General features: G+C 41.5%; 1 long non-coding RNA gene across 1 annotated transcript; it reads left to right on the top strand.

Annotated features, from left to right (window-relative positions):
• The first annotated feature begins 277 nt into the window (after window positions 1-277).
• Window positions 278-26,545, top strand: LOC141575543 (uncharacterized). Its single transcript, XR_012503182.1, has 3 exons — window positions 278-696; window positions 1,000-1,122; window positions 24,380-26,545. It is a non-coding gene; the product is annotated as an uncharacterized LOC141575543 (long non-coding RNA).
• The last annotated feature ends 432 nt before the right edge of the window (window positions 26,546-26,977 follow it).

The following is a 26,977-nucleotide window of genomic DNA, read 5'->3' as shown; positions in this document are numbered from 1 at the left end:
ACATGTCTGATGCCCTGTGAGTGTTGGTGAGGGTCTCCCTAACCTGGGGCTCTCTTCAAGAACCAGCATATGGGCATTGACCTCTGGAGACCTCTTTTTCAGCTGCAGGAAACTTTTTCAGATAATGTGATTGAAAAATCACTCCAGCTGGGGATAAGTAGGGAATAAAGGAAGAGGAAAAGGGCTTGGAGTAAAGTAGAAGAGAAGGACAGAAGATTAGGGAGCCTGGGGGCTTGGAAGCGGGGCTTCGGGAGAGAGACGAGCAGAGGTGGGGAGGTGCCCGGCTCCGGAACCAGCTCCTGCACCTGTCCCCGCGCCAAAAAGACACACAGCATTTAATTGGCCCAGGACGCTATCCTGTCTGGATGTCACCCTGGGCAGAACCTTGAGAAGCGAAGGTAAGGGGTGGGCAGCACTCACCTAGGGGTCACTGAAGGCTTTAGTCAAGTCCACAGTGCCTTTTATAGTCATGTGTCTTCACTTGCCCTTTATCTTAGGATCTGAGAAGCAGGAGCAAGGAACTCAGGGAGAGATCCAGGAAGACATCTGACTCTGTTAAGAGACGACAGTCACAGCGACACGGGGAGCGGAGACACTTGCAGCAAAGCAAAATGACTTCACAACATTGCATCAGAGCTGCAGGTGTGAGAGAGCCTAAGCCTGTCTCAGAGTGCAGGGGACAAGTGGAAAGGAATGGTAAAATTTCCACTGACAATTGAAATTTTGTTAAATAGCCTGCTACTCTTAATTGTATCACTTGATTGTATGTAGGTGTATTTCTGTGAGCATTTATAGGTTCACACAACCCCACCAGCACCTCTTGCCCCCATTGGGGATGGGCTTTCTCAAGCTCAGTGCAGCTCATGCTTGGGTGGGCCATGCTGTGGGTCCTCGCCTGGGGCCGGGTTGCTGCAGGACACTGAGTCCCCGAGGCACGGACTGTGAGACACGACAGGAACATCTCAGCTCATGACTGAGGGCCTCCGTTTCCCCCTGCAGTGTAAGAATGTTGGTGACTCAGTTAGAAGCATGCTTCGAAGCTGTCCGTGTACTTGCCATCCAGAAGCAGAGCCTGGGAGCTTCCGAATTTCTCCAGAATGCGGTTTACATTCACCTTGACAGGTGAGTGTATGTCCTTTTACAAATGGAGGAATTACTGCCGTTTCCCTAGAACTTACTCACCACTAGTCCATCTGACTTTCCTGTGCTAGGATTCAGTATAGCCTGCTAAAAATTCTGGAGTCAGATCTTGAAACCCTGATGAAGAGGATTATTTATTTTATTTCTTTATATGATAGTATTTTACTTTCAAAATTCAGAGTTTTCAGTTCATTGAAGAATTTTTTCGGGGGTTGGAGAATCATCTTTGCTCTTACCATCTTTGTGACCTGTAGCTATATGCCTCTCACATGTCTTCTGTCACTTGTGAGGCAGTTCCATTTGTGACCCTGTGCGGGTAGTTTATGTTATAAAACATAAAGTCTGTATAAGTATAGTCCCTTTTACTCCGAAGACATTCCACAAATACTACTAAAACCTGGGTGTGGTTTTAAGAAGACAGAATCATTAGAACATGTACTTGCATGTTGCTAGTGCAAAATCCCCAAATCAATAGTCTAGCTCAACATCTAAAATCTTTCTAATCTACCTTGGATTTGTATGGTTAAGTGAAGCAGTTTGCTAAGAAATCAAGACCAGGTTTAGAATAAAGGCTGGTGTAGCTCAGCAGGTCCTCCCATGCTGATGCTCTGTCAGAGGGCGGGGCCGACCTGAGAGGGCATGTCCTGCCCACCCTGAGCTGACAGTTTGATGGCAAAGACCTTCACCAGGTGAAGAACTTGGAGTTTCTTCTAAGAAAAGTGGGTTTGCAATGAGTCCTAAAGGCGCGGGAGTGACACAATCCCATTTGTCTCAAGTAGGGGAGAGCGGCTGTAGGGCCAGTTGGGAGACTCGTGAGACCAGGTGGGGAGTGTTGGTGGCTTCCACTTGAGCGGTGGGACAGTCAGTGGGTAAAAGTGAACAGATTGAAAACATGTTTCGATGGTAAAAAGGAAAGGATAAATGCTGTCTGTGAAGTTAGAATGGAGTAAGACCCAGGTTTCTGGGTGGATTAATGAGGTAAATGATAGTCCTGCTGTGCTGTGATGAGGGAAACCTGCAGAGGGAGTTCTGGGGAAAATCTGATGAGTTCAGCTGTGGGTAAAATGAAAGGCTGTTAGATGTGTGGACTGCGAGCTCTGGTGAGAGCCAGTAGTGAGTAGGGTGAGGGGAGAGAGACTTTCAAATCATTTTGTCTTGTGAACATACAAATAAGTGTAAGCAATGACACACTTAACACCTCTATATTCTGGATTTAAAACCCAGTAACATTTTGCTATATTGACTGCAGAGATTCTTAATTTTTTTTTTAACAGAAATAAAATAAATAGAAACAAAATAGTGGAGTTAATGAACATCTTAGAGTTGATGTGTGTCCTTGTATATATTTTGATACCTCATCTGTTTATAACTATAATCTACAAAAAGTTAACTTGCTTAGCATAAGAGTTAAACAGAGGGACGTGACACACACTGTTGGGGGTTGAAGCTGATCACCTTGGGCAAATTATGTCGCCTCTCCGTGCCTTGGTTGCATCTTCTGTGACTGCCCCTGGGCCCCTCATCACAGCTGATTTCCTAAACTTGATGTTGGGAGGGAGGCTGCTGAAGGGAGTAAGAAGTGACAACGTCTAGGGATACTGAAGAGAGAGACAAAAACCGATTAATGCCTATAAACTTAGTACAAATACCCTCAAAAGAGAAAGAATCCCGCAGTGTTTTGAGCCACTTAGCGTAAGGAAAACAAAATCACGTGGACCGAATTCTCTTGAACATTTGAGTATTGTGGGTGGGAGGGTATCATCAAAAATGTGTTGAGAAAAGGCCTTTTGGTTTCCCTTGACGTTTCCAGTAAGGGTGGGTAGCATAAGCAAAACCCCCCCCGGTTCACAGTGGAAGGTGCCTTTTTGTGCAAAACTGACCAAAGGTTGGAAACCATTCTTCAGCGGTGCTGGCAAATGAAGAGACTTCTGGATTGGGTGGGGTACTTGCTGTGACTTCCAGGTGACCTGCTGGCTGGGGAATGTGAGGCGGGCAGTAGGTTTGCAGGGAGACCCGGGCATAATCCCTGGCTCTGAGTCTGCTAGTCTGATTAGTCCCTGGGCACCTGCAGTCCTAATGGGGCAGCTCGGGTTGTGGCCTGGGACACCTGCCATGCTGAGGGAGAGAAGAGGGCTTCCCTGAGGGGGTGTCCCTGCGGAGAGTGGAAACGTGCTCCTGCAGGGTAGGAAGAGCCTCTGAGCAGGGTGCTGGATTCATAGACAAGACCAGCCTGAGCACGGAGGGTTTGGGAAGCTGGAAGTCATACAGTGGCCTGAGCATCCTTGTTCCTGAGAGACTGGAGGGAAAAGATGAGGAAAAGGCAGGCTAGGCTCAGACCCTGTGCTGGGTTATGAGTGACAGGAAAGGACTGGTCAGGCAGGCACAAGATAACCCTGTGGGCGTCCCAGCTGGGGCGTCACGCCCGAGGGAGGAGCAGAGTTATAGACTTTGCCACTTATTAGCTGTGTGACTTTGAGCAATATCACCCCACCTCTCTCTATATATATCTTCATTTGTAAAGTGACACAGTGACAAGCTCGTGTCATCTGAAGGCTTAGTTTAGCTCTGATCCTTTTGTCCAGTCCTGTCAGTGCTGCCCTGCAAGGTTCTGCAGCGGCTGCTCTTACCCTGAGATGGGAGGGCATAGAGGGACATTCTAGCACCCGAGGGCAGGAAGGAGTTGCTTTAAAAGCAGACATGTTGCCGCCTGCAGCTGCAGACCTGCAGGCAGTTTGGTTGATGGTCGTGGAGAGAACTTTGGAGGCCTTAGCATCGTCTTAAGACTTGTTTTCACTTGGGGACCGGATTTGCCTTTGCAGATTAATGTTGAAGATTTGGGCTTCTGGCAAAGCTGTTTTCAGAGATGGGTATATATGTAACATATTGTATAAAATAAAATGATTTTCTTAACGTGTGGGACTTTGCAGCTGTTGGGAACAGCTCTGTTGCCCTGGTCTCCATGGAGGACACTAGCGGTCAGCAGAGCGTGAGGGAGGGCAGGCAATCCACAGTGCTTTTGCCGGCTGTTCTCCCCAGTAGGGCAGTCTGCTGAGTTGACTCTTCTCTGAGTTTGGTTACCAGATGAGCAGACAGCAAAGTAATGAGTTCTGGTGGGATTGTATAATGACAGGAAGAAAGAGGAACCACTAGATTTTCAGGACTAGAACACGCTTTTGGTTCCTGATCCAGTGTGTTCCATTACAGAAGTGATGAGTTGTGTCTATTCTGGGACTTGATTGTAATAAACGTTCAGCCTAAAATTAAGAATTGTGTTTCATTTGGTGGGAGGACTCGAGCCGGGATGACAGCCTCTCAGATCACTCTGAGGGACTGCTCCCAAGAGGTATGGGAAGAGCTAGGATATACAGGAGCTTTACAACAAAGACCAGGTAGTTGGAACAATAAAAGATTGCTTGTTATCTAAAGAAAGCCAGGTATCTCAAGTTCAAGTATTTAGTGGTTTTCTATGTATGGGAGGAAGCAAACATTTGGACTCACTGAATTCATTCTTTAGACAAGCACCTAGTTATCTAGGGCCAGTATCCTGTCCTTCCTTATTCTGAGTCCGCTCAGAGGGCACCATTGTGAGTGACTGAGAGGCTGGGCTGCAGGCCTGTCCTCGCTGGGGTGTGGCAGCAGCTGCTGATGGCTTGGATTCAGCATTCTTTGTTTACTGACATGGTTGCAGTATTTTCTTTCACATTGTAGTACTTTCATTCACAGTGCTCCCCCTTGGTCCTAAATTCGACCAATATTTTGAGAGACGTTTCATGACTAATTTTGTCCCATGGTGCTAGGATGGCTCATTCCTAGTTCAGGTGAAGTATCTTCTGAGCTGCCATTCAAGGTGTTAGTTTTTTATCAGACCCTGTTGATACTAAAAGTTCTCTGGATCGCCTGTCTTACTAGTTTATTATGATCCAGGAATTGTTTACCCTTCGTTGCTCTTTACCATAACTAGAATCACACTATTACAATTATTTTACACAGAGTTATAAATTTTATCTATTCCTTCAAGATGTTTAGCCATCATCAATCTTGTAGGCCTCGTTACACATTGGGAAATGTAACAGACAACAATTTTATTATATAGACAGTATATGAGTAATTCAGCTAGCAATGTTTATAAAGTCATGAGTAAGAATTTAATAGTCGAGAAGTTATATTTTTGGGTTAAATTTTTCCTTGTGTTTCTGATAGAGTTTGAGTGATCTTATGAGAAATTTCATATTTATGGTCAGGGTCAGAGCAGGTATTAATTGGCCAGGTGAGGTCTCCCACCTTGGAAGATCAACAGTGGCCTAAACAGAACTATAATTTCTTTTTAGAATAACGTTTCTGAGGGCTATCTAGTTAGAGCCTTGGAGTAGGGAAACCCACCAAGGTAACACAGAAGTACTAGACATAGGTAATTTACCATAAACTTAATAGTTGGAGTAGTTCATAATCAACGGTAGGAGAAATTATCAAAGTAATTGGCATACAGGCCTGGTTCGGTGTCTTGGGTCTGCAGTCTTCTTCAGATGTTGTCTTCTTCTCATCCTGACCTGGTAGCTTTTTCTCCATTTGGGCATTGTTTTAAGGTGAGCAGGGCTCTATAGGCCAGTGCACTGCAGGGGCTGTTTCTGATAGGAAATGAATCTGAAAGTCCATTTCCTTCAGCTTTGGTGTGTATGGTCTAGTTAAGAGTACCTGATAAAGGGTCGTTCCATTCAGGTTGGAGACAGTTCTTTAAGTCATGCCTGTTCCAGTATTTATATTACCCTGGCTGCTGGTCAAGGGGCATTGGAACTTTGCCCAAGGATAGATTACTGAGCTTCAGAAACAAACCTAGAGTATTCTTTTTATAATTCAATTAAACTTTACAGCAATGTGACATAACAGCAAGGAATGATCTGGGAAATGTCTAAGTAAATATAGACCTCAATCAACAAAAGTAGAAATTAATATCCACTAAAATATAATCTTTTTTCTCTCTAAAGTTACCCTCAGTTTTCTCAAATATAGTCAAATCAAAATTAATTTATTTACAAGCTAAGTCTGATTATTTGATTATATAGGCTTTTTTTAAAATTGGCTGTGTTGGAACTTTTAATAAGGACTCTCGGGATAGAATGTTAATAAGGTTTTCTTAGGCCCGGAATGCCTCGTCAAGGGCTTGTCATGGATTTCTGCCTTACAGATTTAGGTAAATTCTTTTTTCTTTAAAATCCTTAAAATACTTTGAGATTGCTATATCTGTTAGGAGATTATCTTACTAATTTGTCTGATAGAGCCACTGTGGACCTTAGAGTTTTTAGTCTCTTGAGGGATCAGATAGAGAGAAAAGATAACTGTTCCAAGTCTGCTTACATAGGTGTAATTTATTAAATTTCTGTGAATCATAACTAGCTTAAGGAGAAGAGTTTCTTTATGTCTGGAAAACAGGTAAAAAGCCAGTAGTATTTCAGACAAAATCAAAAAGTATAACCATATTCACCAGTTTACTCAGTCCCATGTAACTAATTCTTTTAATCAGAGTTTTCATTAGACCTTTAAAATTTCTTACCGAGTTTAGTTCAGTGCTATAGTTTGAAATTTATTTGAAATCAATAAATCTCCTTGAAGAGAAAGCAATTTGCAAAATCATCAGAAGGAAACAATTAACTGTATATAAATGACAAGTGATTTAAAAGCATGGTTAAACAACGTTACACTATAATCGATAAAGAAAGCTGGTCGCTATAACCAGAATTATGACTGGTAACATTTCAGATATACCAGAATTTTAGGGAATCCATATAATTTCTAGAATATCTATATTATTTTCTCATACAATATAACCTAGGAAGATCTATTATTAATTTGACAATACCATGTTATTTAGCATGCTAAATGAAACTTACTAGTTTAAAATCTCTCTTTGGGATGTTTCATGGGCCCACTGTAGCATCCCAAACTTAACTGGAGATTAAAAGAATTTTAATTAGAAATTGATATTTGGGGAGCTTGTTAAAAGTTTTCAGAACACTTGATCAGATAAACATATAGATCACTGTAAAGTAGTTCTTTTTCATTAACAAGAAAATACGTTAAAGGTAAAAGCAGAACAGATCAGTTATGTGGTATAAGAAGCTTTACAATTAGTTACTGAAAGTGGATTAACATTTTTAGAAAATTTTGTCATCTTAACAGAGAGAAAACCAAATCTAGTCTTGTACCATATTACTTCTAAGATTCATTTACTTTGCCCAAGTTGATTCTAAACTTAGACAATTCTGACCACGTACAAAACTCTTTCCTCAAGGTTCCTCTTCCACAAGCGTTCCACAGCTTTCTATACTCACATTAGTGTGTCCTTTATTTTCTCTTCCATTCAGAAGTAACCAGCTTCAGAAGAAAGTCACTATTTTTTATTAACAAAATATAATTGCATTCATATATCTTCCTTTACACATTTATCTTACTTTCCTAGGATACTGAGATAATACCCTTAATAATAGAGATTATTTCAGGGTAGCACCAACCATTTATTAATATTTCTAAACACCTTTAATTTCTCTGTAAGGGTAAGTTAAATGTTAAATAATTCATATTTCAATCTTATTTTATCTGAAAATGTCATAGCTATTTAATAAAATCCTATCATTTAACTTAATGTAGCACAACTCTAGAATTTAAAGATACCAAACATTTAGAGATTATCTTAACCATACATTTAAAAAATATATTTTAAAAATTTACCCAAAGCTCTCATCTTATTTGCATTTAATTTACTTAAAATTTTACTACACCACATTACTATTTTTTTCTTGACAATTCTGCAACAGATATAACAGGATCTTATTTGACTTTCATTAAGCCTAGGTACAGTAAAGGTATTGTACTTAATATTGATAACTTTAAAGATGTCTATATTAATTAGAACATACTTAAACTAAACAATATCAAGTATTATCTTAATATTGAATATTTTCCAGTTCATGTGACGGGGAAAGTCAATTTGGTCAGTTTTTATTTTAAAAATACTTAATTTGTAAGCTCTTATTTTTTTTACGTCAATTAAGCAGAGCTCTTTGACTTTGATTTTTTTTTCAGCTGTAGAAATATCTCACATTTATAATGTGTATGCAGGCTTATAAACAGACAAAAACTAGAGATCTCATAGGTTCACTTTAAATCTTACTTATAAGTTAGGTATAATAATAGTTGGAGTAAGCTGAATTTGCTTGCTCAAATCACTAAGGCTTACTCTTTATGAAACCGACATATAAGATTTCTTGACAAATGCTGAAGGACGCATCAGAGTTCTGAGTTCTAAAATGCCAAAAACTTCTTGGCCTTAAGTATTATTTCGTTGAGCTAACTACGCTCAGTCCTAGGTCACTGTTTGCTGTATTTACATTTCTGATCTGCAAGTCAATGACACACGCTTTCAGTTCCCCAGAGAACTGCTCTGTCATCCAGGTCCAATTGTATCTCCTTAATTGGCTTTTTTGTATCAGTGAGAAGAGCTGTAAACAAAGAATTCCATGTTTTAAAACTTTAAGATTTACTTTATCATGTCTTCCAAAGCTTGCATAAGGTATTTAGTGAGGTCTCTTTTCCTTGAGTTATAAGTTAAACCCAGGGTAAACCTCTTATTTTATTGTCTATTAGCCACTGAACATTAGTTTTTAATTTTACGTTATATTGGATGGCTCATGAAACTCTATTGATTTCCTTTACTTTGTTCAATTAATATTTTCTAAGGGACAGATATGTGCCCAGCCTTATAATACCAAGAATGGGAAGCATTTTGCCATTGAAATATATCTATCCCACAATATAATTAAGCAAAAGTTTTATATAAAGCCCATTTAAATTAACAATTTTACAAACTTTTATCTCAATTTTATTAAATCTTGTACCTTTAATTTTTATATTTATTAGGTTTAATCAGTAATTCCTATTTCTAGAAGGAGTGCCAGAAGCCTTTTTTTTTTTTTTTTTTTTTGTGCATTGTATCTAATTATATAGAAAAGCCTCTGGGATGCCCAAATTTCAGCCAAAGAGCTTAGGCCCTTCTCGAGTTTCAATTTGATTAATAGTTCTGTTGTCCCAATCATTGATCAAGTATTTCAGTCTATAAATATGTATTTTTTTTAGCTCTATAAATACATATATTTTAAAGTGTGCTAAAGCGGACTTGTTTGAACTTTAATTTTGGGGGGCAGTAGGTGATCTCTTTGGCCCTTTTTTTTACTTTACATAGTGTAGTATCAAAACCTTGTATCTAAATCCAAAAATGTCCATTTTATTTATCTCATTCAAAATAACCATATAAAAATATTTATCCATTTGGGATAAGCCCCTTATCTTTTTTTTTTCCGACATTTTTACAATCCTTTTTCCAGTTATTCAGCCTAATTAACATTAATTATTCTAAGTATTTATTAGCATCTCTAAAACCATTGATCGGAAAGAAAAAACACAAATGAAGCTTTTCAAACCAGTTTTTTTTTTTTAACTAATTTCTTAGGTTAACCATTAGATATATTTTTCTACCTTTAAACTTGATTTTAATAGGTACCAATAAAACGGCTGTTTATAATGAGAGGCTCTTTCAACTTTCACCAATTTAAGTTTTCCCAAATTAAAGGATCCATCACATGGCCATCAATTTATATATATATATATATATATAGTGATTTTAAACCAGTAAGATGAAGAGGATTTTCCACATGAGAGTGGGGGTGTTGCTTAAATAAAATTCAAAAGTTTACTTTCCAAAAGCTAAAAGCCTTTGTGGTCCAGGCTGATGGAACAACGGTTAAGACGGCAAAATATCTGAAAATTGGTACAATCAAAGGATTTTTGAGAATCCCAATTTATTTGCATGGCCACAATATGTACACAATACTTGTACCTTTTGTATGACAGAGTCCAAGGTTTCGTTTAAAAAAAAAGAAACACATATATACATACATACACACACATAAAACACCCAGAGAAAGATAAAACGTTTACATTTCAAGGACACAGGAAGAGAAATCCAAGTTCCCCCTAAAGGGGATTTTGTTCTTATAAGTTCAGAATTCCAAAAAATATTTTATCAGGCCTGGTTAGTTACTTTCAGGGTGAGATTTTTTTCTAATTCCTAATTAATGTTGTAAGTTTTGTACGTATATAAACCTGGCTAGTGTATTAGTTGGAGGCTGGCAATCTGTCATTTCATTTTCTTTTCTGTTCTGTGTTTTTGGGTTTTTTTTTAATTTTTTTTGAAAGTTCTATTCCCCATTGTAAGGACTGGTTCTCAGAATAAAATTGCTGGTAAGATTTCCCACAGGGACAACACTATGGCATGAAGTCTTTGCCTCTACCATTCCTGAAAGTTTCTCCGTCACCCAAGAAAGCTGTTACCAGCCAGGAGGAGGGTCCCATTTTTGGAGTCGAAAGGTTCCTCATAAGAGTTTTACTTTTATTCCGAAAAATTCAATGGAGGTAACCAAATTGAGGGCAACATTAGACCAGCCTCTTACCTAACCACTCAGTCCTGAACCCAGTGTCTTTCAACTTGGACCCACTCAGGACGATTTCACTGGGTGAGTATTTTCCTGGTATGTTTCCACCAGCCCCATTTCAGACGTCTCTTCAAGGTGGGTGTTTCCTGTTATCTTTCAACCAGGCCCCACCCAGTATGTCTCCACTGGGTGGGTAATTCCCCCCATTCTCTTTCAACTGGAGGGCCAGGTACCTGGAAACACCACCAAATAAAACTCAGGATCATCAACCAATATGGGAGATCTGAGAACAAGGAGAGACTCACCCAAATTCATCTGGAATCCCTGAGGAGGCAGATGGGCACAAAGTGCCAATGCTGTTACCAAGGCTCCAGTAACTCGGAGAGTTCAGCTGGAGAGAAGTCTCCTCTGGGTCCCTTCATGGTGTCCAAAACTTTTGACTGAAATACATGTGCAGCCTAAAAGTTGAGTTATGTTTTATTTGGCGGGAGGACTCGAGTCGGGATGACAGCCTCTCAGATCACTCGGAGGGACTGCTCCCAAAAGGTTGAGGAGGAGCTATGATATATAGGAGCTTTAAAACAAAGACCAGGTAGTTGGAAGAATAAAAGATTGCTTGTTATCTAAAGAAAGCCAGGTATCTCAAGTTCAAGAATTTAGTGCTTTTCCATGTATGGGAGGAAGCAAACATTTTGACTCACTGAATTCATTCTTTAGACAAGCACCTAGCTATCTAGGGCAAGTATCCTGTCCTTTCTTATTCTGAGTCTGCTCAGAGGGCACCATTGTGAGTGGCTGTAGAGGCTGGGCTGCAGGCCTGTTCTCGCTGGGGTGTGTTGGCAGCCGCTGATAACCTGGTTTCAGCATTCTTTGTTTACTGACATGGTTGCAGTATTTTCATTCACACTGTAGTATTTTCGGTCACAGAATGATTATGGATAATCTGCAAACTTGGAAAGCAACCGAGATGGAATTACTTCAGGTACTTTCTAATTTAATAAGCCGTGTGCAAACATAAACATGGATGAAGCATACAAAAGGATTTGGTGGTGTAGGGAAGGTGTTCTGCACATTACAGGAGAAGGCAAGGCAGAATTCCTCTCCTTTGTGGGCAGGGACGTAAGCCCAACTTTCTTTTCTGTAGTGGTTTCTGAGAACAGTTTATGGTAATTAATGAACATTGAGAAATGGTGGCAAACATTGCATTCAAGAGCTGGCCGGCTGCAAACTTGTGTATTAGACAGGTGGAATACATAGGCAAGTGGTCAGGTGGATGGGAGAGAGATGGAGCCCAGGCCTGGGCACAGATTCAGGTTTAAATTGCCATTTCCTCACCATGGGGCCTTGGGCTAGAATGTAACCTCTCCTAACCTGTTGGTGAATCTGTGAAATGGGCATGATAATATTCATTTCTACCTGGGATTGTTGTAAGTTGTAAAGAGTATTGTAGCACACATGGAGCACTTAACACACTGGCATTTAGCAGTGTTCACTGTGTGTGGCCGCCCCGCTTTGCGTGTGTCAGAGCTGTAAAGGCAGCATGTGTCTGTTGAGGATGCACTGGTGGCCCCTTGAATAGGTTGTGAATTTGGTGATTTCCTTTAATCTTGGTAAATCTGTGTGCCATGGGCAGTTATTTTCATGGACAGATGAGGAATCTCAGGGTAAAGAAGACTGTGTAATTTGCCCAAAGTCAGACCATAATTTTGGGTGCAGGGGCCTCAGTTCAGCATGGGCCCCTGGGCCTTCTGCCCTCTCCTTTCAGCACCTGAGCCAGATGTGTGCTCGGCTGTCTCCCAGCCCAGAATATCCAGCAGGGAGCAAGACATACCTGGCCCTGTGCTGCTTGAGCAAAACTCCGGGGTGGAGGCAGTTACAAAAAGGATAAACATAAAAACAGATGACTGCAAACTGTGATCAGCTCTGAGAAGGAAAGGAACAGTCCTGGCCGTGCAGCGCTGGGAGCTTACCCGTCGGGACTGCTCTGGGGGCGTTCATCTCAGCTAAACAAGCTCTGCTGCTGCACCAAGGCAGGAAGGCAGGGCACGTGTGACCAGGTAGACGGCCTCGTTAGTCATATTCATTCCCCATTAAGCGGCAGCTGTCATGGGCACTTACCTAGTAAACAGATGTTGGCCATAATCATCACGCACTTTGCTTGGTAGTTTTATTCGCCCCACCTTTGAGATGAGGTAATTGAAGCTGGGGAGTTTGCTGCATGCCCGTGATCACCTTGGAAATACCCCCACTGGTCTTTCAACCTAGACTGGCGTGGCTGTCATGCCCCAGCCCTGTGAATGGCATTGTGTAGCTTCTCCCAAGTGGCCCAAATGACTGATATTGATTTTCTTAATTCGTAGGAAATGGTATGTGACAGTAGGAGAAAAAGGTAGTAAGAAATTGTTTGGAAAACTAGAAAAAAATTCAATTCTTCCCAAGCTGGGGGAGCGTAAGCTCTGTCACACACCCCACTCACTGCCTGGCATCTCCTCCCTGCTGACTCCGTGTTCAGAAGCCACTCTGAGCCTTTGAAGAACATTTTGCCTCATGACACTGTTGACTAGGACCTGCGACCTCTCTGTCCCTGGTTAACAGTCTATTCAAAGCCATTTAAATTTTATGCAGGCTCCTCCACTCAGATGTAAGAATAGCATCTTTAAACTTCTTGATGCAGCTCCTTAATGAGGATCTTGTGAAGGAAACCTAGTCAAAACCTGGGAGGTATGCACACAGTGACTGCAAACTCAGCACTTTGTTAAGTTCAGAATCAGATGGGTGGGAGACTCAGGAAAGGCTTTTTAATGTAGAAAGGGGAAAGTGAAAGGACGCAGGCTGTGTAAGACTGAAACATCTCGGTCCCAGCCAGCAAGGCACCTGCGTTCAGTATGGTGGGTGGGGAGTGCAGAGTTGTCACAAAGAAAGAAGTGGTGGGATTGGAGGGAGGACAGTTAGGTACTTTACTGGGGAGGGAAATAGTGGGCTGAACATTTCCTGGTTGAACAAGAGGACTGTGACATGATGTGCTTGTATTTTGGAGAGAAGGGTTTTGTGGGGACAGGCCTAGGGAGAACGCTCTGTGGCTGGGGATTCAGCACAACAAGGAAACACAGAGAACCAGGCAGACCCCAGGGCCCCTGCTGGGGGAGAGGCTGCCCGCCAATTCAAGCCCTTGGGGCTGCTTCTGTCCCTTAGCCGGGGCCTTAGATCTCCCTTCACAACCCAGTCCTGTTGATACAAGAAAAAATAAGTGGGTCATGAGAAGGGCTGTGTCCCAGGCTTTGGTTGAGCCCCTTGGATGTGCCCTGCCAGATGTGGGTACTTGGCTTCATGCAGGAAAGTATTCAAGCGCAAGCCACTGTTGAGTAAAGGTAGATTTATTCAGAGAGATTCATTGAAAGGCAAGAGAAATTCCACGATGTGTGGGGGTTGATGCTCAGATTAAATGTAGGTACACAATCCAGAGAGTGTGGGCCTTCTCTGAAGCGGGAGAGAGAGATGTGACCCCTAGGCAGTGCTGTGTTGCTTGTATTCATGGGCTTGGTGGTTTCATATGCTAATAAATAGAAGGACCAGCCTAAGGGCAAGGGGCTGGAATTCACAGGGAGTTGGCCATTTCCCACCCTTTGACCTTTTTTGGCTAGCCTTGGGACTGCCTTGGTGCCTGGGGGTGTGTTATTCACCATGTTACTATTACAATGGGTGTGTAATGAAGCTCAAGATCTGCTAGAAGTTAAATCTCTTCATCCTGAGCCTCAAGGCCTATTGGGGGTTGACTCCTTCACCATTTTCATGTTAATTGCTGTGGCCTTCCTTGAATGGCTGTGCTCTGCCCCCTTCCATCCTGTCTCACTGAGATGACACAGAGAGAGCAAAGGCCAGACCCTGCCTGTGCTCCTGCATTTAACAGGGGGAGGGGTGGGGTAGGCTGAGGATGACTCTGGGTGGTTTGAAGGATGTTTCAGATTTTCCCATGTGGGACATGGGGACCTGCCAGCTGCCACCGCAGATTTATCTCATGGGCATTATCGCTTTTGTCACTCATTTGTTTCTATTTTTCTTTTTTCTTTTTTTTTAGTATTTAATCTAAATTTAATATCAGGATTTTTTAGGAAACAAATTCCTCTTTTTCTTTTCTTTGGGGCTTTTTTTGTGGGGGTAGGTAATTAGGTGTATTTATCTGTTAGTGGAGGCCCTGGGGCTTGAAACCAGACCCTGTGTGTGCTATACACACGCTCTAATGCTGAGCTCTACCACCCGCCCCTTCATCATTTTCTTTTTGCTTTAGCTGCCAAAAATCTTACAGCTGAATTCCTAGTCGGCCTTTAACACTTACCCTGACTTCATGGCATCCATTTTTATGACTTTACCTCCCCCTGATTTCATTTAAGTATTGAATCTCCATTTTCTCTTCACTCTCAGTTTTGTCTTTTTGTTGTTATGGTTGTTAAGCTCTGTTTAAAAAATTGTTTAAATTCTCTCTTAGCAGGAGGCTGAAAGTAAATAAATATGTAAATAAACATCACACTTAAATGCTTTCATACTTTCTAAGCTGTTTAGTAGTTACTTAAAAACTGGACTGATATTAAAGTTATAACATTTTTACATTATTTTTTAATTTTTTCTAAAGGTATAGCTGATTTACAATATGATATGTTTCAGGTGTACAATAGTTGCTCCATTTATAGTTATTGTAAAACATTGACTGTATTGCCTATGTTGTAAGATACATCCCTCTAGCGTGTTTACATTACATGTAGCAGCTTGTATAAGAAAGTTGGGTAACACAGAGTCTGGGGCATTGCTGTGTCTGACTCAGGTTCCAGGTCACCTTGCCTGTCAGACCCCAGGCCCTCACACCTGTCTGCAGGGCAGCGAGTGGAGGCAGCTCTCATCAGCGCTGGTACCAACCTCTGAGTGGCAGTGACAGCAGTGACTGTCTGTGGACGTGCAAAGTGTTGTTCCAGGAGATTTACATGCATTTCTTCATTTATTATTTAAAGCCCACCTGTGAGGGATCGTTTTATGTTTTTAATGAATAATACACTTTATTTTTAATTTAATAGACTTCAAACTTCCAGAAAATTTACAGGAGTAGTACAATGAACACTTAGATACACTTCACCTAAAAGGACAGTATTTGTCCTTTTGTGTCTGGCTTATTTCAGCATAATTTTTTAAGGTTCATCCATGTTGTAGCCTGAAACAGTAATTTATTCTTTTGGTTTAATAATATCTTTTTTCATTTTTTTGTTTTTTTTGTTTTTGGTCTATTTAAAAATAGTTTCATTGAAGTCTAGTCAGTTTATAGTGTTGCATCAGTTTCTTGTTTACAGCACAACACTTCAGTTATATAGGAATATACATGTATTCATTTTCATATTCTTTTTCAACATAAGTTACTATAAGATATTAAACATATTTCCCTGTAGTATACAGTAAAACTTGCTGTTTATTCTATACATAATCAGTATCTGCAAACCTTGAAATCGCAAGTTATCCCTTCCCACACTGTCTCCCCTCTGGTAACCATAGTTTGGTTTCTATGTCTCTGTGTCTGTTTCTGCTCTGTAGATAAGTTTCTCTTTCGTTTTTTTTTTTTTTTTTTTTTAAGATTCCACATATGAGCGATCTCATATGGTATTTTTCTTTCTCTTTCTGGCTTACTTCTCTTAGAATGACATTCTCCAGGTCCATTCATGTTACTGCAAATGGAATTATTTTATTATTTTTTATGCCTACATAGTAGTCTATGGTATAAATATACTGCAACCTCTTTATCCAGTCATCTGTCAGTGGACATTTAGGTTGTTTCCATGTCTTGGCTGTTGTAAATAGTGCTGCTGTGAACATTTGGGGGAAGATGTCTTTTTGAATTAGGGTTACTTCTGGATATATGCCCAGGAGTGGGATTGCTGGGTCATAGGGGAAGTCAATTTTTTGTCTTTTGGTGAATCTCCATACAGTTTTCCACAATGGCTCCACCAAACTGCATTCCCAGCACAGTGTAGGAGGGTTCCATTTTCTCCACAGCCTCTCCAGCATTTATTGTTTGTGAACTTCTGAATGATGGCTATTCTGACTGGTGTGAGGTGATACTTGATTGTAGTTTTGATTTGCATTTCTCTGATAATGATATTGAGCATTTTTTCATGTGCCTATTGGCCATTTGTATGTTTTCATTGGAGAAAAGTTTCTTTAGCACTTCTGCCCATTTTTGGATTGAATTATTTATTTTTCTTTCTTATGAAGTGTAAAAGCTGTTTATATATTATGGGAATTAACCCCTTGACAGTCTCATTTATTGTAAATATTTTCTCCCATTCCATAGGTTGTCTTTTTGTTTTGCTTACTGTTTCCTTTGCTGTGAAAAAGCTTGTAAGTTTAATTAGACCCCACTTGTATATTTTTGCTTGTATTTCTATTGCTTGAGTAGACTGCTCTAGGAGAACATTGGTGAGATACATGTCAGATGTTTTGCCTATGTTTTCTTCTAAGAGGTTTGTAGTGTCTTGTCTACATGTTTAAGTCTTTAAGCCATTTTGAATTTATTTTTGTGTGTGCTGTGAGGGAGTAGTCTAACTTCATTGATTTACATGCAGCTGTCCAGTTTTCCCTACACCATTTTCTGAAGAGGCTGTCTTTACTCCATTGTATGTTCTCAACTCCTTTGTCAAAGATTCAATGACCAAAAGTTTTTGGGAGTATTCTTCATAAATTGTTTACCCATTCATTGATGGATGGATATTGTTTGTAACTTTTGGCTACTCTGAATGATACTGCTATGAGTATTGATGTGCAAATTTTTGTGAGAATATGTTTTCATTCTGTTGGCTGTACAGTTGGCCCGCCATACCTGTAGTTTCCACTTCATGGATCCAGATGGCTGGTTGTAAAGGGACTCGAACATCCTTGGATTATGGAATCCAGGGTGGTGGGTTCCTGAAACCAATCCCCTGAGGATACTGAGGGATGACCCTATATGTAGGAGTAGAATTGCTGAGCCATATGATAACACTAAACTTTTGAGGAAACACCAGACTTTTCCAAAGAAGCTGCACCATTGCCCCTTTCCAATGGCTGCATATTGAGGGTTCCCATTCCTCTGCCTCCTGACCGACACTTGTTATTGTCCGTGTTTTGATTATAACCATCCTAGTGGGTGTAAAATGAGATCTCATTTTGATTTTGATTTGACTAGTGATGCTGAGCATCTTTTCATATGCTTATTGGCCATTTGTGTATCTATTTAATTCCTTGGTAAATTTAAAAATCGGGTCGATTTTCTTTGTATTGGTCAGTTGTAAGCATTAGTTTTATATCCTGGATACTAGTCTCTTATTAGATATATGCTTTGCAAATTTTTTCTTCTATTCTGCAGATTGTCATTCCACTTTACTTTTTTAAACATTAAGACAATTTCTTTATAGGGGAGGTAATTAGATTTATTCATTTATTTATTTATTTATTTATTTTTTGCCAAGCATGCACTCTATCACTTGAGCTACCCACTTCCCCTTTCATTTCACTTTCTTGATGATGTCTTTTGTAACAAGCGGTTTTAATTTTGATGAAGTCCAGTTTATCTGGTTTTTTTTTTTATCACTTCTGCTCTTGGTATTGTATCTAGGAAACCATAACCTATCCTAGGACCACAAAGATTTATACTATGTCTTCTTTTAGAAAGTTTATAGGTTTAGATTTTACGTTTCTGTCTGTGATCAATTTTCAATTAATTTTTATTTGTTATATACAATAGGGGGTTTCAGATTCTAAATTCATTCTTTTGCCTGCAGATACCCAGCTTTCCCTGCACCATTCGTTGAATAGACTATTCTTTCAATGGAGTGTTGTTGGCACTCTTGTTGAAATCTGACTGTAAATGTAAGATTCCCCCCTGGAATTTTTACTGTGTCTCATAGATTTATGTATCCAAACTTATGACAGTACCATAATGACTTCAGTACTATAGATTTGTAGTAACATTTAAAGTGAGTCCTCCCACTTTGCTCTGCTTCTTCAAGATTGCTTTGGCTGTCCTGGGCCCCTTGCACTTCCATATGAATTTTGGGATCAGTTTTTCAATTTTTGCAAAGAAGTCAGCAGGAATTTTGATAGTGATTCCACTGAATTTGTAGATCATTTTGGGGAGTCTTAACATTGTTAACAATATTGTCTACTATTCCATGAACATGGGATGTCTTCCATATATGTAGATCTTCTAAAATTTTTTCAGTGATACTTCAAATCGTTCAATGTACAAATCTTGTAAATTTTTGTTAAATGTATCTCCCATTTTATTTTTAATGCTGTTGTAAATGGAAAGGCTGAGCTTCTTAAGGGTGGGACTATATATCAATTTGTTTATTTCTAGGATTCCTACACATCAAATACACTAGGTTTATATTTGCTACATAAATCTATCCACAGCTCTTCCCTCCCCTGTGTTATAAAAAATCAAGACCCAGGTTAAACTACCTCAACACCTATGTGGAAGTGAGAAATGAGACCCTTGGGTGGGGCTTTGTGCAGATGATACTGAGAACTTATTTAGGATGGCTTCATCTTAATTTCTTTTAAACAATCCTTTCAGTGTATATAGTCAGATACATAGAGAACATGCCCTTTTGATGTACAGAGGAGCTAAGACTATCATTTTCAAATAATTTCTAGTGAGAATGTTGTACTTGAAACCTAATTTGTATCTATCTTTGAAGATTTATGTTTCAGGAGCTTTGACTAAAGATCACCTGTCTTTATTCAATAACGACAACTAAATGCTCAAACAACATGTAAGAGTTTGAGCTGTAACTGGAGGCAGCCCTTACCTCTCCCAATACACTTGTGCTGATCTGCTCAAAGGGGTTTGTCCAACTGTTTGTCAGTAGTCTGTTGGACAAAGCCATAAAACATTGATTTAAGATTGCTGGAATGCAACATATTCTTATTAATACTAAGTAAGCCCATATTGAGTGCTTACTGTATGTTGGGAATTGTCCCTCAGACTCACATGAATTTTATTTCTCTGAAAACCTTACATATTTCCTTGCTATTTCCACTTTACAGATAAGGAGACTGAGGATTAAGTCTTCTCTCTTTTTGGGGGAGCTCATTATCAATGACTGGAAGTTGTAAGGAAGAAGATATTGATTCATCCTGAGAAAATATTTTTCTGAGAGTCAGCATTGAAGAGGGTGACCACTGAAGAGGGTGATCATTGTTCGAGTGAGAAGAGCCCCTTGTTGTACGGAGTCAGCATCCCAGTCCTGGATATGGCACTGTGCTGCGTGGTGGGTGAGGCGGCGTGGCCGTGCAGGGAACGAGGATGCCGGGCCGTTGGGCTGTGCTCAGGCCCGGTGAGGCTTTCTCTGAAGAGCAGTGGACCGTCATTAACAGATTTTAAGTAGAGGAGTGGGGTGCTCTCGTAGATCACTTTTGTGTTTGTAGAATGCTTGCAAACATTCAGTAGGCTCGGCAGAAAATGATGTGACGAATCAGAGTAGGGTGGCTGCGAGGTGTAGCAGTGTTCAATTTTCAAGTGGTTTTCAGTCCCATGTTTGTGGCTCAGTAGACGTGTCACTTTGGATGATGCACTCAAGGAAGTGAAACAATTTATCTAATCAATTGAAGCAGTGATATACCCAATTCCCAGGACTGTTGTGGAGATCCAGTGAGATAACATTTGCACAGTGTGCAGCGTGGTCCCCAACCCAGAGTCAGTGCTGAGGGAGTGCCAGTGAGTACCTGGTAGGTCAGGTGTGGGTGGTGGGGCTCGGTGACTGAGGAAATCTGAGCCCTGAAGGAGGGGTCCAGTTACATCTGTGAGTGATGGGCCTGAGCTGGGAGGGGCAGAGAGACCTTCCCTCCCAACCAGGGGCCCTGGGCAGGACAGCTATGGGAGGAGCACCGTGAAGTCAGCTCTTTGCAGGTGGAGTTGGAGTTGCCCTTGAGACATCTAAGTGCAGTGTCACGAGCTCACAGAGGAGGTCTGGGCCCAGACTGTGCATTTTCCTATAATCTCAAACCCTGAGGACGCCGAGGTATTGATCACTGAACGTGAAGACATACTTTACAGGACAAGTGAATAGTAGTATCATCTCTGTCATCAAAGCTCACGTCTCTTAATTCATCACCCACTTTGTTAATTGGGTACGTACAGGGCGGTTCTTCACCGCCCTCCCCTAGGCTCAGGCTCCACAGTAAAGAGCTGGTGAGCCTCCCTTTTTTCCAGAAGAAGACACATTTAGCTGGTAGCCTTCTATACTTCGCCAGACTTAGAATTTTAATTTGTTGTTTTAATTCTAGTATCTGTTGGTCATCTCCTGACAGGAGAGACGTTTTACCTCATGGTCATGTTTCAATTAGCTGTTACTGAGAATTGCTGATCTGATCCATAGTGTATGTATTATATTAACTTTGTAGAGTACTTATCATTTTTCTTTCTTTGCCCTTAAATTTTGTTTGCCCCTTCAAGTTTCTATCCTATTTAGGGCCTTATTTTTTTTAATTAAAAAATGTGTGTTAGTACTTAAGAAAACAAAAGCAAAGGAACATTGCACATGATACCTAAATTTAGAAAATATCTATCGTGTTTTCTGTCTCCGCAATGGAGGGTTCTAGAAACTCGTGAAAACGTTCATTACACAAGTTCCTTAAAATGCTGATTAAGAAATAAATCCTTCCTTCCTCATCTTTCAAGCTGCACAGCTAATTGTCAAGAAAGTGAGGGGAAATCCTCAGAATCCAAGTCATACCAGAAAGCAGGGATTCTGGGAGATACACGAGCCTTAGAAGCCCTGGGGTGCCGGTTGGCTCCTGAACTGAGTGTTAGTTGCCCTGGCAGGAGGGCGGGAGGTGAGCCCCAGGCCTCTCACACTGGGAGTTGGATGGCTCATCCTATGTAAGGCCAAGCACATCCTGAGAATCCTGTTTAATAAAGGGTGAATTATAAAGAAAGAAAAATATCATTCCTCAAGGCAAGAAATTAAGGAAAGTCAATTTTTGGGGAAGCAGGGAAAAATAACAAATCCAAAGTAAGGATTTAGTTTAAAGCGGTTCTGGCATGAGAGTGACCACAATCTCCTGGCAGAAAATCACAGCTCCTCCCAGAATGAGAAGTTGTGTTTTGAATGAATCAGTGAACAGCCATTCCGAAAAAGGCCTCCTGAGTCTTCTGGATCAAGGTACTAGACCCAAACAGCTCTCTTCCAAGGTCTCATTTAAATAACCAGAAAGGTTTTAAAGGAAAGAAGCCATAATCATAGTTCTATTTATTGACATTAGTATGTGCTAGGAATTCAGAGGTGACTATGGAGTTGTCTCCTCTTTTATGGACCTTACTTTCTGTTTGACATAGTTGGGGAGCTGGGTGGAGGGAGGTTTTAGTCTGTTGCAATTAGCTAGGAAAGGAAATTAAGAAAGCAGTGAAGGGTGGGTGACATTTTTAGCTGAGGACAGTCCTGTTCAGTTGGCTTTTAATTGCAGGCTCGATGAGTTTTCACTGGAGGGAATTGATCTTACAGAAGATGGACTTAACTCAGGCCTCTTCAGAATGGACAAATGAACCTGGAGAAAGACAGTCAAATCTGTGCAGACATTGAAGTTCACGTGAACGTGCTGTATCCCTGAGCCAAAGATCGGACAAGTAGGCAGCACTTCTTGAGGACAGAGGAGTGGTTTTTAAGGTTCTCCAAGAATGAATCCCAGGGAACCGGGATGGCCAGTTGTCAAACTGTGACTTTGCTCTTTGGACGGTGTGCCCACCAAAGGTGTTTTCCGTTTATTAGTTTTCATTTCTCTTAAATACATCTCAGGTGATGAGGACGTGGGCACAAGCATTGGACGCCATGTCGAGGTGACTTTGGATACCTGCCTAGAAGCACGGGCACAGCTGCGGCTGCGTCATACATCTTGCCGCCCACCCCGTTGCCCGGCTCCGTGATCACGGCAGGGTGGTTCCTTGATGACCTGTCCGTCTCCTTTGTGACATTGTAACCCACCAAAGACCAGAGCGTATTAGCTTGGCTTTGTTCTTTTCCATCCTTCTCTTTGAATGAACTGATAGTGGACCCAGTTATGTTAGCAGATGTTTTACAAGTAGGGCTCTCAGTGCAAACCTTGTAATCCCCGCTGTGTGATCTAGAGAAGAAAGTTACATTCTTTCCAAATTGTTTTGATGCACTTATGTGGGAAAATGGTGTACGTTTGAATATGTATTTCCTCTCTGAATCATCATGGCTAGAGATGAATGTGGGCAGACATGGAATGTGTTTTCTGTATTTGAACTGTATGGTCCCCTAAATTCTTCCCAGCTTTTTAAAGTCATCACTGGAGTGCTACCTCCAGAGTGTCCCAAAGCATCCACCACTGCCTGTTCTTCGGACACTGTGAGTTTCCAAGTTGGAGAAGGCTGCTAGCTGGTGAGGCATTCTCTGGCACATCTCTGGCTGGCTGATGTGGGCTTAGCACCCAAGACTTGGCAGACAGTAACTAACCACGATCACTTCCATTTCTGGGACACTCATGAAGGATTTTAGACGTATGCTAGTGGCATACATTATTTCAATTAGTTTTCCCAACAATCATAATTAGATTTTTTCACTTGTATTGTTAAGTAAACTGTCAAAGCGAGTGACGTGCAGACTTTGGACTGGAACATGGGTCTTTCTGATCCCTATCTCTGTTCCCTCCCCGGCCTATCCTTCCAGATGGCCAGGAGACTCTTCCTCAGTCTTGAGTTTCCCGCTGATGTTACCACTCTCTTTGTTTCTAGGAGAGGAAAACAAGTCTAAGCTTACTTTCCAGTTGGAAATGGAATGGAGAGTTAACGTTGGAAGCCGGGAGAGTCTGTCCTGTGATGAAGTGGTCTCCGAGCCACTTCCACTGGGATGTCATGTCACTGTCTGGGCCCCTTGCACAGCCTGTGCACAGGTGACAGCACAGATGTGCCGAGCAGTCCTCCCGGACAGGGCAGTGGGTTGGAAATGAGTTTGGGGATTTGGTTTCATTTCATAGGTTTCTGAGGGCCTTGGCCTGGCACTTCGAGTGTGACCATTCCCTGTCCCACATACTCGTGCTCTGGGCCCGTGCAGACCTGACGTGGCCTCAGCCTGAGGCTCAGGGCCCGTGGTGAAGTGAAGCATTTAAGTCCAGGGTCTGTGGAGGCTCTGACAATTCTGGGTTGTGGGAGATTGTCCAGGATGATAATAATTCCTCCCCGAGTTTCAGATTTCCTTGCCTGTGAGCCGGGGTAGTAATAGTTTCTGAGATGATTGTAATGATTCAGTAAGGGGCGCAGCGTGTGCTGGCAGGTAGCTGGTGCTTAAGGAGCAGAAGTCGCAGTCACTCTGTCAGCCTCTCACTGTGTGCTCTGTGCTTTGAGAAGATGTATGTTTGGTGAAAGTCCTGCCCAAATACTAGGGTCTAGATGAAACGTTGTTCCTTTACTTTCCCCTTCTTTTGCTCCTTCCTTTCTCTGCGTCTCATGTGTAGGGAGCAGATTCCTTTGTTTCAGGGAATACAGGCCTTTCTAGGAAAAGGACAGGATGAACGTGGATAGGTGGGGCCGGAGGGGGTCTGGAGCATCTGCACAGCGCTGCTTCCCTGCATTTCTGCATCCGGTCCCATCAGTGCACGAAGGCAGCCTTCTTCTTCCTTCCTGTGTCACCAGGTCTCTGTTTTATGGGAAAACATTTTTTACGTGTCTTTTTTCACTTACATGTTTTGTTCAGATGCTTGTTGCTTTTCTCCCTGTGCTTCAGCGTTCCTAGGAGAGAATTCAGCAGTGCAGCATCCTCTCCGAGCTCTATGAGTTGATCGGCTTCCACTGCAAGTCCGTCTTCTTCAAGTGGGTGGCCCCCGTGCAGCGCGCGGCCCCCGGCATCCCGGAGCCTGGCGGGAAGGCCTGCTACCGAATCCTTCTGCAGGCGGTTCCTGGCTACAGTCTGTCACTGATTCTGCAGGACTTCAACAAAGATTTTGGAACTAAAACATTGCTTCAGTCCGATTAACCATGCCTTGTTTGGGCCCTGCTCTCCTGTCTCATCAGGGTGAATTGTGATTCGTGTAGAACAGGACACAGCAGACTTTTTTCTGTCAAGGGCTTGGGAGTCAATATTTCAGGATCTACAAACCTCCTGATCTCTGGTGCAGCTGCTCAGCTCTGCTGTTCAGACGCCAGAGCAGCCGGACCGTCCACACACCCACCGAGCTTTATTCACAGCAGTGGCTGGGGCTGGATTGGGTGTATGAACTGCAGTTTGTCCCCACAGCCTCCTCATTATTGACGCCTGCACCTGAGCGTGCATTTGTGACAATGGGTGAACCTACACTGACACGTCATCATCACCAAGAGCCCATACTTGACACTAGGATTTACACTTGGTGGTGTGCACTCTGTGGGTTTGGACCGATGTACAATGACACGTTTCTACCATCACAGCATCATACAGAGTAGTCTGTCTTAGTGACCATAAAAATGCTCCGTGCTGCACCTCATTCATTGCTCCTTCCCCTCTAGCCTCTGACAGCAACTGATCTTTTAGTCTGTGTGGTTTTGCCTTTCCCAGAACACTATACAGTTGGAATCAGACAGTTGCAGAACCTTCCCAGATTGGCTTCTTTCACTTGGTAATATGCATTTAAGGTTCCTCCATGTCTTTCCATGCCTTCATAACTCATTTCATTTTAACACCATAAATAGTCCATTTTCTGCCTGGACCACAGTTTATTTATCCATTCACCTACTGAAGAACAGCTTAGTTGTTTCTGAGTTCTGGTGATTATGAATAAAGCTGCTATTAACATCTGTATGCAGATTTGTGTGTGGACGTAAATTTCCATTTTGTTCAGTAAACACCAAGGAGCACAGTTGCCAGATCATATGGTAGGAGTACGTTTAGTTTTGTAAAAAATTGCCAGACCATCTTCCAAAATATCTGGGCCATTTTTCATTCCCACCAGCAATGCAAGAGAATTCCTGTCATTCCACATCCTCACCAGCATTTGGTGCTGTCAGTGTTCTGCGTTTTGGCAGTTCTGACAGGTGTGCAGTGATACCTCGCTGTTTCAGTCTGCAGCCCCTTGATGACAGATGCTGTGGAGCATGTTTCCATAGACTTCTTTGGCATCTAGTTTCCTTCTATGTTGAGGTGTGTGTTGAGGCATTTTGCTCATTTTTTAAGCAGGTTATTCATTCTTCTTGTTGAGTTTAAAGAGATTTTGGTGTATTCTGGATATCAGCCCTTTATCAATGTGTCCCTGCCCTTCACCTGCAGCACCGGAGTTGTCCTTTGGGTCTCAGTGGAGTGTCAGCTCTTCAAAGAGGTTCCCTGTCTTCCCTCAGCCTAAATACTGTCCTTGAATTTTTCACTTTCATTGACTCACTTTGTTCTTTTTAAATAGCATTTCCCATAATTTGTAAGTACATTAAAAAAAAGGCAATGATTGAACACTGCCTCCCCCACCAGGCTGTGTGCCCTGTGAGAGCAGAGACCCTGTCCCCACTCACCATGTCCCATGACAGCACATGTCACATGTCCATGTAAATGTGTGTAACGTGGGGCCAAACCTGATGAGCAGCTATGACGACATGTGTTGGCTATCATTCATTGAATAGAGTTTGTTTCTTGATCTTAATTTTAAATCACATGAATGAAACATGTTTCTTTTGAAAAATAAAACAACAAAGCACACCTCCATGTGATTGGTACTTTCTACTTAGCCTTCTGACCCAGGAGGGGACGTTCACCATCATTTTGTGGAGGAGGTTGGGGAGGTAAAGTAGGAGAGTGAGATCAAATAAAGTAAAAATGATAACTATCAGCTGGCTTTATTTTCACTAAGACAAATGTTACTTTAAACCATATCTCAGCTGTTGTTCTGTTGTTTTAAACACTTCTCATAGAATTAAATGGAAGCCCACTAAACCCGGAAAGGGAAATTATGTGCTCAGGTCCTGAAAAGTGTTTATGTCTATTTCTTGAAATGCACATTTTTCCTGCTGTTTACAGAAAGTCGCGGCAGGAACACAGCCGTGAGCTGTGTGTGTCTGCCGGCTTCACGGGCTGCTCACTGTCATTTTCATTTTCTTGTGTTGCAGTGTATGAAGGTTTTCCATCAGACTGCTCAGCACCTTCCTGAATAAGGGATTGAATTTTCCACAGGAAATCTTATGGAAGAGAGTGACAAGGCACATGGGTTTCCCAAAAAGCAATAGTTGTTTTAATAAACTCTCACATTGGTGAACTTTTTGAATACAAGCGAGTTGAAAATTTTATCACTAGGTCATATGCCACAAATCTGTCTTAAGAATAAAAAGATTCAGATTTTATAGAAGAAGCAGTTTGAATCAAGTATAA

Source organism: Camelus bactrianus, chromosome 29, assembly GCF_048773025.1.
Source record: "Camelus bactrianus isolate YW-2024 breed Bactrian camel chromosome 29, ASM4877302v1, whole genome shotgun sequence".
Taxonomy (NCBI): domain Eukaryota; kingdom Metazoa; phylum Chordata; class Mammalia; order Artiodactyla; family Camelidae; genus Camelus; species Camelus bactrianus.
Note: the sequence above shows the minus strand (reverse complement) of the source record. Positions and strands in the feature narration are given on the sequence as shown.